General features: G+C 44.4%; 1 protein-coding gene across 7 annotated transcripts in view; it reads left to right on the forward strand.

Annotated features, from left to right (window-relative positions):
- Positions 1 to 12,676, forward strand: part of rbms3 (RNA binding motif, single stranded interacting protein) — a 1,202,299-nt gene that overhangs the window by 884,920 nt on the left and 304,703 nt on the right. The window lies entirely within an intron of this gene.

Consider the following 12,676-nt stretch of genomic DNA (forward strand, 5'->3'; position numbering starts at 1 on the left):
TTTCATACAATTAGTACTTGAAAATCATTAATTGCGTGTGTATATGAGCGCACTGAAAGCTTTCAATAGAGAATGTATTTGACTGCAGTCATTGCTGCGAGTAGAGTGGGGCATCCAGTGCATTTGAATAAAATTTTTGCATTTTGAAAGGAAAGTTCTGTGTACAAGTTATGCTTTCGATGGAAAGGGAATTCAAGGCACTTAAACTTAATTTATGATGGAGACAGACTATCGGTATTGGAGTCATTTATGCCACATAAGGAGAGGGCTGCCGGTGTCCTTGAGTACATGCAATAGTACATATGGGGAGGTACAAACTATATTTTTAAACTTAATGGACGTTACATATGGATAATGATCATTAATGATAATGATATGTATTTGAACTCAATTAATGTCGGAATGAAGAGGACTGTTAGCTACTGTTAAATGTAGTTTGTGTTTGCTGATGAACAGTTAATGCTTCAAAATGACTCCTCCACTTGAACATAATTAATGCTACTTACTGTAGGATCTCTGATGAGGTAAAAGCAATTCAGATCGATGGGACTGGCAGACAGCAGTCATGTTCCAATGAGCTTTGAGCAGTGAAAGGTCACTTCGTGAACTCTTGCCCACATTCTCATTTTTTCAACATGAGATCTCCATGCTCAGTTACAATTCTCAGTTTGTATACCTTGATTCTGTTTCTCGGCAGTTGATAGTATTTTTAGTTGTTAAGAATTATGATCTGACAGAGGAGGTGAATTTTCCTGGTCATTGAATGAAGCAGAATGAAATTCATATATGTGATGTGTTGATTTTCAAATTTAGGAATAAGCCCGCAATATCAAATTTAATATTGTATTAATAATACCCAATAGCAAGGCTTTCAATTTGGTGATGAGGGTGTGAAAGAGAGAGGCAGTAAGTGAGAAAGAGATGAATTTTCTTGTCCTTGAAAACTTCTTACTACTTACAGAACAGAACTCTCAGTTAATGCTCAATATGATTTGTTCTTGTTGATGAACCACTTCCTCCTCTCTATCCCAATCCCCCACCCAGTTCCACCCCTTTGCCCTATTTCCTCTCAATGCTCCATGCCCTTCCCTCCGCACTGTCATCCCCATCTTCCTACCCTCTCCTTCACGCCATGTGCATATTCCCCTTTAAACCCGTAGTCCCTTGCTCTTTATTCCATTTCCTATTTCCTACCACTTCTCTCCATCTATTTAGCCACACCCCTCATCTCCTTATCTCTAGTTCGGTCTCGTTAGATCCATTCCAGTCTCTTCAACTCCATTCCAATCTATTTAGATCCATCCCAGTCTCATTAGCCCCATTCCAGTCTCTTCAACTCCATTCCACTCTATTTAGATCCATCCCAGTCTCTTTAGCTCCATTCTTACTCTTTAGCTCTATTCCAGTCTCTATATCTCCATTCCAAACTCTAAAGCTCCATTCCCATCTCCATCGCTCCATTCCAGTCTACTTAGATCCATTCCAGCTTCTTAAGCCCCATTCTAGTCTCTTCAGCTCCATTCCAGTCTCCGTGGCTCCTTTTGAGTTTTTTCAGCCCTATTCAAGTTTCTTCAGCCCCATTTTCCTCTGTCTGCAGACTCATTCCCCAAATCTTTACTTCTCATTAGTCTGTTTCTTCATTGGTCCAAATATTTTAAAAAGATTAGCTTTATTTGTCATGTGTAATTCGAAACATCAAAACATAGATTGAAATATGTCTTTTGCATCGACGACCAAACAATGATGTGCTGGGCTCAGTCTGCAAGTGTCTCCATGAACCCCTACTCTAAATGTTTGTCTAAACAGGTGTCTGATCTTCCTTACAAACTTTGGTTGTGCTCAAAAAAAAGGGTGAAACGTATGCCAGGATCAAAGTTCAAAGTAAATTTATTAAAGTACATATACAACCCTGACATTCATTTTCTTGTGGGCATACACAGTACAAAACAAAGAAACAAAAACTAAACAAAATAATAATAATAAATAAGCAATAAATATCGAAAACATGAGATGAACAACCCTTAAAAGTGAGTCCATAGATTATTGGAACAATTCAGTGATAGGGTGAGTGAAGTTATGCTCTTTGGTTCAAGAGCCTGATGGTTGAGGACTAATAACTGTTCCTGAGCCCGGTGGCATGAGTTCTGAGTTTCTTGTACCTTTCTGATAGCAGCAGCGAGAAGAAATCATGGTCTGGATGTTTCCAGTGCCAGTGTAACATCCCACAACTCACTAATCGCACATCCTTGGAACGTGGGAGGAAGCGAGAACACTTGGAGGTGACCCATGCAGTCACGGGGAGAACATACAGATTCCTTACAGACGGCACAGGAATTGAACCATGATCAGTGATTACTGGCACTGCTAAGTCTTGAGCTAACCGCCATGCCACTATCTGCCCACTCCCCTCTCTTAAAGCCCCCCACTACACTCTACCGCCATCTATTCTTCATTTTACTTCACCCTCGTCTTTTTCAGCGGCAAAACAGTTTTTGTTCACACTCGTCATATGTGAATTTTCTGTCAACAGGGTGATTAGTATCACGGTCAACTCAAAATATATTATTTTTAAATTGCTTCATTAATAACAATATGTGTTGCACATTTTTTTACATTGTCAACAACCCAAATTGGATTATCATTTTAAAGTTGTTGATAATGTTATATTGTCATGTTCTAATGTTAAAAATGAACATGGCAGATAATTAATATTTTTGCAATTTGGCTAAATATGCTTGCTGCATATTTATATTTTTTCTTTTATATATTTTATGCCATGGTTTGCATTATTGTGATTAATCAAAATTTGCTTTTTAAGTTGTAAGTGAGGGTATTATGCATCCTGTCTTCCTTAAAAGGCTTGCTAAAACAGGGGTTCCCAAACATATTTGTACCATGGACTCCCTTCCATTACTAACTAAGGGGTCCATGGATCCCAGGTTGGGAACCCCTACTCTAAATGTTTGTCTAAACAGGTGTCTGATCTTCCTTACAAACTTTGGTTGTACTCAAAAAAAGGGTGAAATGTATGCCAGGATCAAAGTTCAAAGTAAATTTATTATGAAAATACATATACAACCCTGACATTCATTTTCTTATGGGCATACACAGTACAAAACAAAGAAACAAAAACTAAACAAAATAATAATAATAAGTAAGCAATAAATATCGAGAACATGAGATGAAGAGTCCTTGAATGTGAGTCCATTGATTGTTGGAACAATTCAGTGATAGGATGAGTGAAGTTGTTCTCTTTGGTTCAAGTGCCTGATGGTTGAGGGCTAATAACTGTTCCTGAGCCCGGTGGCATGAGTTCTGAGTTTCATGTGCCTTCTTCCTGATAGCAGCAGCGAGAAGAGATCATGGTCTGGATGGTGGAGGTCTCTGATGATGGACGCTGCTCGCCTGAGACAGCACACTGTGTCAATGGTGTCCCTGTATGTTCTAATTATTAGTTAACAGTTCATTAAAAAAGAGCTTTGTGCTTCTGTGTCTGTTGCTGACGGAATATCTTTTTTATTGGTCCATCGCTTAACATGCATTGGGAAAGGAAAAATTCTCATAACTGATCAGGTTAATTTTTACATCTTTCTTTGAATTGCTTGGATACTGGTCACAGATTGTAGAACATTATCTTTCTCCTTGGAAATATGCTTGCTTTACAATTGTACATAGAACATATTGTATGTAAGTATAATGGCTCTTGGAAAATTATACATGGAATATATTGTATTGTGGCAACCCGCTTCCCAGCGCACTCGAACCGGCTCACAAAGTGGTGCGCGCCGGCATTGAGGCCGGTCCCAAAAAGGGTGCCAAGCCACTTCACCAGCAAGGGGAAAAGCCCACGCGCGGGACGGGACTGTGAATACGCGCCCCCTACGGCATTCCCGCCCGGGGAAGGCGGGAACAGGAAGGCTTTAAAGTGAGGCTGTGAAGTTTGAATAAACCTCTTTTGCAACTGCAGCTCACCGACTGCATGTCGTTATTTCAGTGTTGTGTGTAGCACACCGCTACAATTGGTGACCCCGACGGCCCAAACGATATTTGGACTGGAGATGAACAACGCCGCATCTGTTCATGTAGTTCCATTAAAACTGACAAGCTTCTGGACGCTGCGACCTCACCTATGGTTCCAGCAAGCAGCAGCCCAATTCCACATTCAGCAGATAACCTCGGATGCCACACATTACTAATACGTGGTGAGCTCCCTCGACCAGGAGACAGCCGCCCAGGTTGAGGAGTTCATACAGTTGCCCCCGGAGGACGGCAAATAAACAGAATTCAAAGCCCTGCTCACAAGGACTTCTGGACTCTCACGGCGTGAGTGAGATGCCCACTTACTGCACCTGGATGGTTTGGAGGATAGGCCGCCATCGGCTTTGATGAACGAGATGCTGTCCCTGGCCAGAGGTCACAAGTCCTGCCTCATGTTTGAGCAGGTGTTCCTAGAGAAGCTGCCCGAGGACATAATGCCTGCTGCTGTCCGACGCGGATTTCAGCAACCCCCAGAAGGTGGCGGCCCGGGCAGAAGTGCTGTGGAAAGCCAAGAAGGAGAGTGGGGCGTCCATCGCACAGATCACCAGGCCACCCTCCCAGCAGCAAACCAGACCAGGCCCGGTTGCAGAGCCCGCTAACCCTAGAGGCAGGGGTGAGGAGACCAAAGAACAATGGTGCTTCTACCACCAGTGGTGAGGCGCAGAAGACCGCCACTGTAGCCCGCCCTGCAAGCTCCTGGGAAATGCCAGGGCCAGCTGCTGTTGATGGCTGCAGAGGCTGGCCATTGGGATAGCCTCCTGTATGTCTGGGACGCCGCTTTTTGGTCAACACCGGAGCCGAGATCAGCATCTTACCTCCGACGAGTTACGACACCCGCAAAGGAGAACCGGGTCCCACCCTGAGGGCTGCAAATGGCAGCACAGTAAGGACCTATGGCACCCATACGGTGCGGTTACAGTTCGGCCCCGGCTGGTTCATGTGGGACTTCACACTGGCCGCCGTAGCCCAACCGCTTCTGGGAGCGGATTTTTTGCGAGCTCACAGCCTACTGGTCGACCTGCAAGGGAGGAGACTGGTCCACGAACGAGACTTTTCAAACGTTCTCCCTGGGTGAAGCCCATTTGCCGGCCCCACACCTAGACTCCATCACGCTGCCCGACAATGACTTCACCAGTCCTGGTGGATTTCCCATCGGTTCTGGCACCGCAGTTCATGGCAGCCATGCCCAGACATGGTGTACAGCACCACATCCCGAAACAAGGACCACCCCTCCACGCTCGTGCTCGAAGGCTTCCCCCGGACAAGCTCCGACTGGCGAAGGAGGAGTTCAAGAGGATGGAGGAATTAAGGATCATACGGCGGTCCGACAGCCCATGGGCCTCCCCTCTGCACATGGTGCCCAAAGCAACGGGGAGCTGGAGACCATGCGGCGACTACCACAGGCTGAACGAGGCTACCACACCGGACACCGCTACAACGGCCCTATGAGGGGCCGTTTACGGTGATCAGAAACAACGGGTCCACATTCGTGCTGGACATTGGGGGGAAAGAGGAGATTTTCACGGTGGACCGACTCAAACCGGCCCACATGGACTTGGTGGAGCCGGTCGAGATTCAGGCACCGTGGCGCAGAGGCAGACCTCCCAAACAGGGACTGACCCAGACTGAGGACATTGGGGAGGTGTATCGCCGGTTCTGGGGGACGGTTATGTGGCGACCCGCTTCCCAGCATACTCGAACCGGCTCACAAAGTGGCGCACGCCGGCATTGAGGCCAGTCCCAAAAAGGGCACCAAGTCTGCTTCACCAGCAAGGGGAAAAGCCCGCACGTGGGACGGGACTGTGAATACACGCCCCCTACAGCATTCCCGCCCGGGGAGGGCGAGAACAGGAAGGCTTTAAAGCAGGGCCGTGAAGTTTAAATAAACCTCTTTTGCAACTGCAGCTCACCGACTGCGTGTCGTTATTTCAGCGCTGCTACAGTATGCTAATGTAATGCCACTTGGAATATCAAAAGGACTATAGATACTGGAAATCTGACAAAAAAGGATAACATTTGAGAAGACCCAGCAGGTCAGATAACATCTGTGAAAAGAGAACAAAAGTTAACCTTGGAAATTTAAAGCCCATCAACCAGAAATGATAAGTTGTTTGTCTTTCCATAGATGTTTGTTTGACCAAGTGAATGTTTCTAGATTTTTTAATGCATTTGAGCAGTGTTGGGAAAGAGATACAGGAGCCTTAGGTTCCATTCCACCAAGTTCAAAGGAAGTTATTTACCCTTCAACCATCGGGTTCAATGACCACATTTCTGAATTTTTTCTATAACCTGCAGACTCACTTTCAGCGATTCTTTACAACTCACGTTCTCAGGATTATTACTTTATTTGCACCGTTTGCCTTACTTTTCACATTGGTTGTTTGTCAGTTTTTGTGTGTAGTTTTTCATTGATTCTGTTGTATTTCTTCGTCCTACTGTGAATGTGAATGAGAAAATGAATCTCAGGGAGGTATATGGTGGCCTTGGGCAAGGTGTAACACTTGCTTAGACCCCCGATCAGGGTCCCGTGAAACCGATGGTCGTATGAGCAGCTGGTGCATATCACACATCCTGGTTATGCAACCACTGACGCCAGACAGGCAATTTCTGAAGAGTATTGATAATAGCTGGGGTCACCTGTCTTGCAATGACACTGCCCAGAAATCAATAGCAAACTACTTCTGTAGAAAAGTTTACCAAGTACAACCTTGATCATGAGACCATGATCGCCCATATCTTTCAACACGGCACATAATAATGATGATGTATGTGTCACCATATAATATCTTGAGGTTCATCATTTGCATCTTAACACTTTCTGATTATAATTTTGACTGGGACTGCGGAACAGACAGTTCTATTAACCCTCCTCCAATTATTTCTAGAGTAGTGTACTAGATTGAGCATTAATGAAAACATTTCCACACTTCATGGAAAATGAGAATACTTGAAATAATCAGGCAATTAAAACCCACACTCATAGTCAGTCAATTGACTTTAAAGAGCGTAAAATATTTTAAAAGCTTTTCTGATAACCATTGAAAGTGAGCTACAGAAAGTTTGAGCGGAAAAAATTGCAATTTTGTTTTAATGTTTTATTTTTTGAAGGTTCACCCTTATTTAAAAAGCTGTAGAAGCTATTTAGAAATAGATATGTTCTGTATGAACATGCATGTCCCTTTGTCAACATTTAATCACAGATAAGAAAAGGATACACTACACAGTTCCCACTAAAATGTGTGCAACTAACTAGCTTCCTTTTTGTCAGGAAACAGTTGTCTTGTCAGGCTTATTGTTTCCCATCAACTGAGAATGGGGATTGGTTTATTATTGTAATATGTACAGAGCTTTCCTTGCACATTGTTCATCCAGATCAGATCGTTACACAATGCACTGAAGTGGAACAAGGTAGAACAATTGGCAATGCAGGCAGAGTGGAAAGGTTCATAAATTAATCAGATGATGAAAATCTAGAGCAACACATAAAAATGTGCTGGAGGAACTCAGCAGGTCAGGCAGCATCTACGGAAACAAAAATAAATAGTGGACATTTCAGGCCAAGACCGTCAGGACTGAGAAGTCAATATTCTCCAACCTTGTATTCCCTCTGGGTACCCTCCAACCTGATGGCATGAATATCAATTTCATGAATAAATCCCTCCCCCTTCCTTTATACCCCAATCTGACCTTTTGCTTCTTCTCAGTTGCCCGTTACGTCCCCCGTCTCCTCCTCCTCCCCTTTCTCCTATTGTCCACTCTCCTCTTCTATTAGATTCTTTCTTCTCCAGTCCTTGACTTTTCCCACCCACCTGGCTTCACCTGTCACCTTTTAGCTATCCTTCTTCCCTTAAACCCTCCTCCACCTTTTAATCTGCCATCTTCCCCCTTCCTTCTCAGATCTGAAGAAGTTTCTCGTACTGAAACATCGACTTTCCATTGATGCTGAATGTCCTGCTGTTTTCCTTCAGCGTGTTCTGTGTGTTGCATCCCAGTCATTGACCCCCAAACTCCCCTCCCCACGCACAAAGCAGAACAAGAACATTGACCCCCAAACTCCCCTCCCCACACACAAAGCAGAACAAGAACATTGACCCCCAAACTCCCCTCCCCTCACACAACAAAATGGAAAGAAATGGGCCAAAAACACTCAATATAAAAACAATGTCTGAGGTCTACAGTCCATAAACACACTTTTAAAGGCATTTACATTTTTACATTCAGATGAGATTAATCTCATTAGTCTCCACATAGTAGGTATTTTATACAAAGTAAAGCAAAGGCCCTCTACTGATGGTATCTGCAGGCAACATACAGTCTTGATTGTTTTACCAGTTGTGTACAGAAATGCAAAACTGGCCTTTGTTATTCCATTATTCAAAGAGAGTGCTCAGGTGAAAATTTATTCCCCAGCAACTCTCGGCTGTCTAAAAGGTAAATATTCATGTGCTTTTCTTTCATTGAGTAGAAACATCTGACGAATGATGCATTCAGCTGATTCGCTATGTTATATGCAGTTTAAAAATAATTCACTGCAAAGTGCTCCACTAACTGACACTCTACTATGCCACAACGGTTTCTCCATTGTAGACGGAGTCACCTTGTGAACACCAGATGCAGTATTTGGAAGAAATGCAGGCACAGCAAATCACTTGTGGTGAATGACCCAAAGTGAAGGCCATGGAGTTGTGAAGGGAGTAACGCCTCTGCTACACCATGGTTTGCTCTTATCTTTCTGGTGAATAATCCCTGTTATATGATACACAACTACAGGAAATGTGGTATGTCTACCTTCACCTCATCCCTTCACTCTGTCAGAGAAATTATAGGATTGTCATCCACCGCTTTCTCTGCTCTCTCTCACTCTATATCCTTTACTCACTCTCTCATCTCACTCTTTCCCATACTCTCACTGTCTCATACGCTAACTTTCTTCACTCTCTCCCACTCACACACTCATACTTTCTGACCCTCACTCACTCTTACTCAATATCTCTCAATCTCTCCCTCTCTTCCTCACACTCTCCCACACACACTTTCTCATTGACTCTCATTATTAGTCTTTCTCTCTCTCTCTCTCTCTCTCTCCCCCTCTCCCTCTCCCTCTCCCTCTCCCTCTCCCTCTCCCTCTCCCTCTCCCTCTCCCTCTCCCTCTCCCTCTCCCTCTCCCTCTCCCTCTCCCTCTCCCTCTCCCTCTCCCTCTCCCTCTCCCTCTCCCTCTCCCTCTCTCCCTCTCTCCCTCTCCCCCTCTCCCCCTCTCCCCCTCTCCCCCTCTCCCCCTCTCCCCCTCTCCCCCTCTCCCCCTCTCCCCCTCTCTCCCCTCTCCCCCTCTCTCCCCTCTCTCCCCTCTCTCCCCTCTCTCCCCTCTCTCCCCTCTCTCCCCTCTCTCCCCTCTCTCCCCTCTCTCCCCTCTCTCCCCTCTCTCCCCTCTCTCCCCTCTCTCCCCTCTCTCCCCTCTCTCCCCTCTCTCCCCTCTCTCCCCTCTCTCCCCTCTCTCCCCTCTCTCCCCTCTCTCCCCTCTCTCCCCTCTCTCCCCTCTCTCCCCTCTCTCCCCTCTCTCCCCTCTCCCTCTCTCCCCCCCCTCTCTCTCCCTCTCTCTCCCTCCCCCTCCCCCTCCCCCTCTCCCCCCTCTCCCCCTCTCCCTCTTTCTTCCCCCCCCCACTGAAGGGGTCCAGACCTAAATGTTAACTGTTCGCCTTTCCACAGATGCTGCCTGAGACTTCTACACAGTACTGTATATATGAAAAAAGGATATTAACTTTAATAAGTTGTGCAAAAAAACAGAAAAATAGTGAGGTAGTGTTTATCAGTTCATTCAGAAAACTGATGACGGGTGGAGAAGAAGCTGTTCCTGAAACATTGAATGTGTGTCTCCTGTACCTTCTCCTTGAGGGTAGCAATGAGAGGAGGGCACATCCTGCATGATGGGGTCATGCTATGTAAAAGGGATATGATCAAACCAGCCCAAAGTGCAGTTTGCCATATATAGTGTTTTTTTTACCAGTCTCAAGATTACTAGAGATACCAAGGCCTTCAGCTGGGTTATTTACACAGAGAGTTGTGGGTTCATTAAATAGGCTGCCAGGGGTGGTAGTAGAGGCAGATACATTAGACGCATTTATATTTTTAAAAAACTCCTGGATAGGCACGTGGAAGATAGAAAAAGAATGGAGCGCTCTCTGGCAGGGAAATGGAAGCTGCTGACACAATGAAGAAAGCCGTGAGCACTGCCAGAGAGTGAGGACCTTCATTGCTGCCTTAAATGCTAGTGGTGCAATGGGTAAAAGGGAAGAGAGATGTGGGAGAGAAGGTTAGCTTGATCTCAGAGTAGGTTAAAGTGTCAGCACAACATCATGGGCTGAAGGGCCTGTAGTGTTCTATGTTCTGAAGTTGTTTTATCCACAGGCTCAAGTTGTATGTTCCTGTGGGAGTCAGTTGGGCTGCATCATACGAGCAAAATGTTTTCCTGAGTAATAAAAATATTGTTTGTCTATATAAGCCTGGCCAATAATAGCCAAGAGATCTCCCCTTCCTTGCCAGGCAAGAGTTTCTATTTATTTCAAGCTTCTAGAAAAAAAACCTGCTTCTCTAATCAGGCTTGTTTTTTTTTAATAATCTTCCAGGTTCTAGGGAAAAAGAATAATTATTTGACCTCGCAGAGTACTTATTCCTTCCTGTTGAATTTGGAGTCTAATGACCTGGCCCGATCTATTTCTGAATGCAGATTTCAGTCTTGTTCCTAATTATTTAGACTGATATTTGTTCTGACAGTACCTCCTCAACATAACATCTCATTGGATAGATTTTTTCCAGAATACCTTCAATTTGTTTGACATGTTCTTAGATTCTGTTAATTTTAAAAGCAGACTTTTAAATTAATTTCCATACTGACATCATCCAATATATAGACTTCTGCATTTCACACCTAAAGCAGCCAACTAGTGATGAGGAATAGAAACTCTGAAACTAGAAACACAAGAGATTCTGCAACTACTGGAAATCCAGAGCAACACATACAAAATACTGGAGGAACTCAGCAGGTCAGGCAGCATTTGTGGAGAGGAACAAAGAGCCGATGTTTCAGGCCTACAGTTCTAATGAAGGGTCTTGGCCCGAAACATCGACTGTTTATTCCTCTCCATACACGCTGCCTGACCTGCTGAGTTCCTCTAGCATTTTGTGAGTAAAACTTTGCTCTGTGGTATTATTCATTACTGTATGATATTCCTGATTACCTAATCAATTTGACCATAAAGGGAGCAACACTGGGACTTCTGGACTGCCTGAGGTTATTTATAGTGAACCATTACACTTTGATATTGGAAGTGCAAACGATCAGAGTCATATTTACAGTGCGAGAAATTTCAATGTGCTTGAAGGTACTAGTTTGGTGAGAAAGATTGGATGTGATTTCAGATGGTATAATGGGTAGGGGAGTTCATTCAAGAAGATTGTTATTTAGAGATACAGTACAGTAACAGGCCCACACTGCCCAATTATACCCACGTGACCAAATAACCTACTAACATGTATTTCTCTGGAGAGTGGGGGTAAACTGAAGCACCCAGAGGAAACCCACAGGGTAAATGTACAAATTCCTTACAGAAAGCAGCAGAATTGAACCCAGGTTACTGGCACCATAATAGCTTTACGCTCACCACCACACTACTGTGCCACCACCACATCCCCAAATATAAGTGGAAGGGAAATATTTGGGTGGATAAGAGAAAATTTGGAAAGGTCTTCTTTGTGCGTGAGTATTGAAAGGAGGGACAGGATGAAGAATTGGTTAAAATGACCATCAATGGGAGCAGGGAGGTAATGAGAGGGAGAAGGGCAATGAAATCAGAATGCAGTCAAAGTCTACATATAAAAAGCATTGTTTCCCTTGTAAGTCATGTCGGAGCAGCCATTCATCTTCCTGTTACGGCTGGGTGTGAGGCCTTTGCTGTCTGTGGATTTCAACCAAGAAGAATAGCTTTGTGCAAGCAAGGTCCTAATTTGCAATCCACTTTAGTTTATAGCCAGTGGTCTTCATGCTTATTTGTTCTACGTCCCGGTAATCTACCCACAGGCAAGATATCATTAAGACTGAAAGACTGCACAGAAAATTTACAAAGATGTTGCCAGACCTTAAGGGCCGGAGTTCCCATGGAAAGGTTGTATAGGGTAGGATTATTTTCCTGGAGTGTAGGAGAATGAGGGGAGATTTGATAGAGGTATGCAGAATTGTGAGGGGTATAGACAGGGTAAATGCTTTTTCCATTCAAGTTGGGTGAGTTAAGATCTGTTGTAGATTAAGCATGAAAGGTGACATATTGTGGGGGATCCGGAGGGGGATCTGCTACACTCAGAGGATGGTGAGGGTGAGGAACAGACTTCCAGCATAAGTGATGGACGTGGGTTTGATTGCAATACTTAAGAGAAATTTGGATAAGTACATGGATAAGAGGAGTTTGGAGGTCGGGTCAGTGGTACTCAGAATAAGAGTTTAACATGGACTAGGTGGTCTGAAGGGCTTTTTTCTCTGCTGTAGTACTCTGGGACTCTATAACAGCAATGAGCTTAAGATATTCTCCTGGTAACCAGAGGCAGTGGATGCACAGAATACTACCGTGGCAGCTGGGATCTTCAAAGTCGG

Source organism: Hypanus sabinus, chromosome 20 (assembly GCF_030144855.1).
Source record: "Hypanus sabinus isolate sHypSab1 chromosome 20, sHypSab1.hap1, whole genome shotgun sequence".
In the NCBI taxonomy this organism is placed as follows: Eukaryota; Metazoa; Chordata; class Chondrichthyes; order Myliobatiformes; family Dasyatidae; genus Hypanus; species Hypanus sabinus.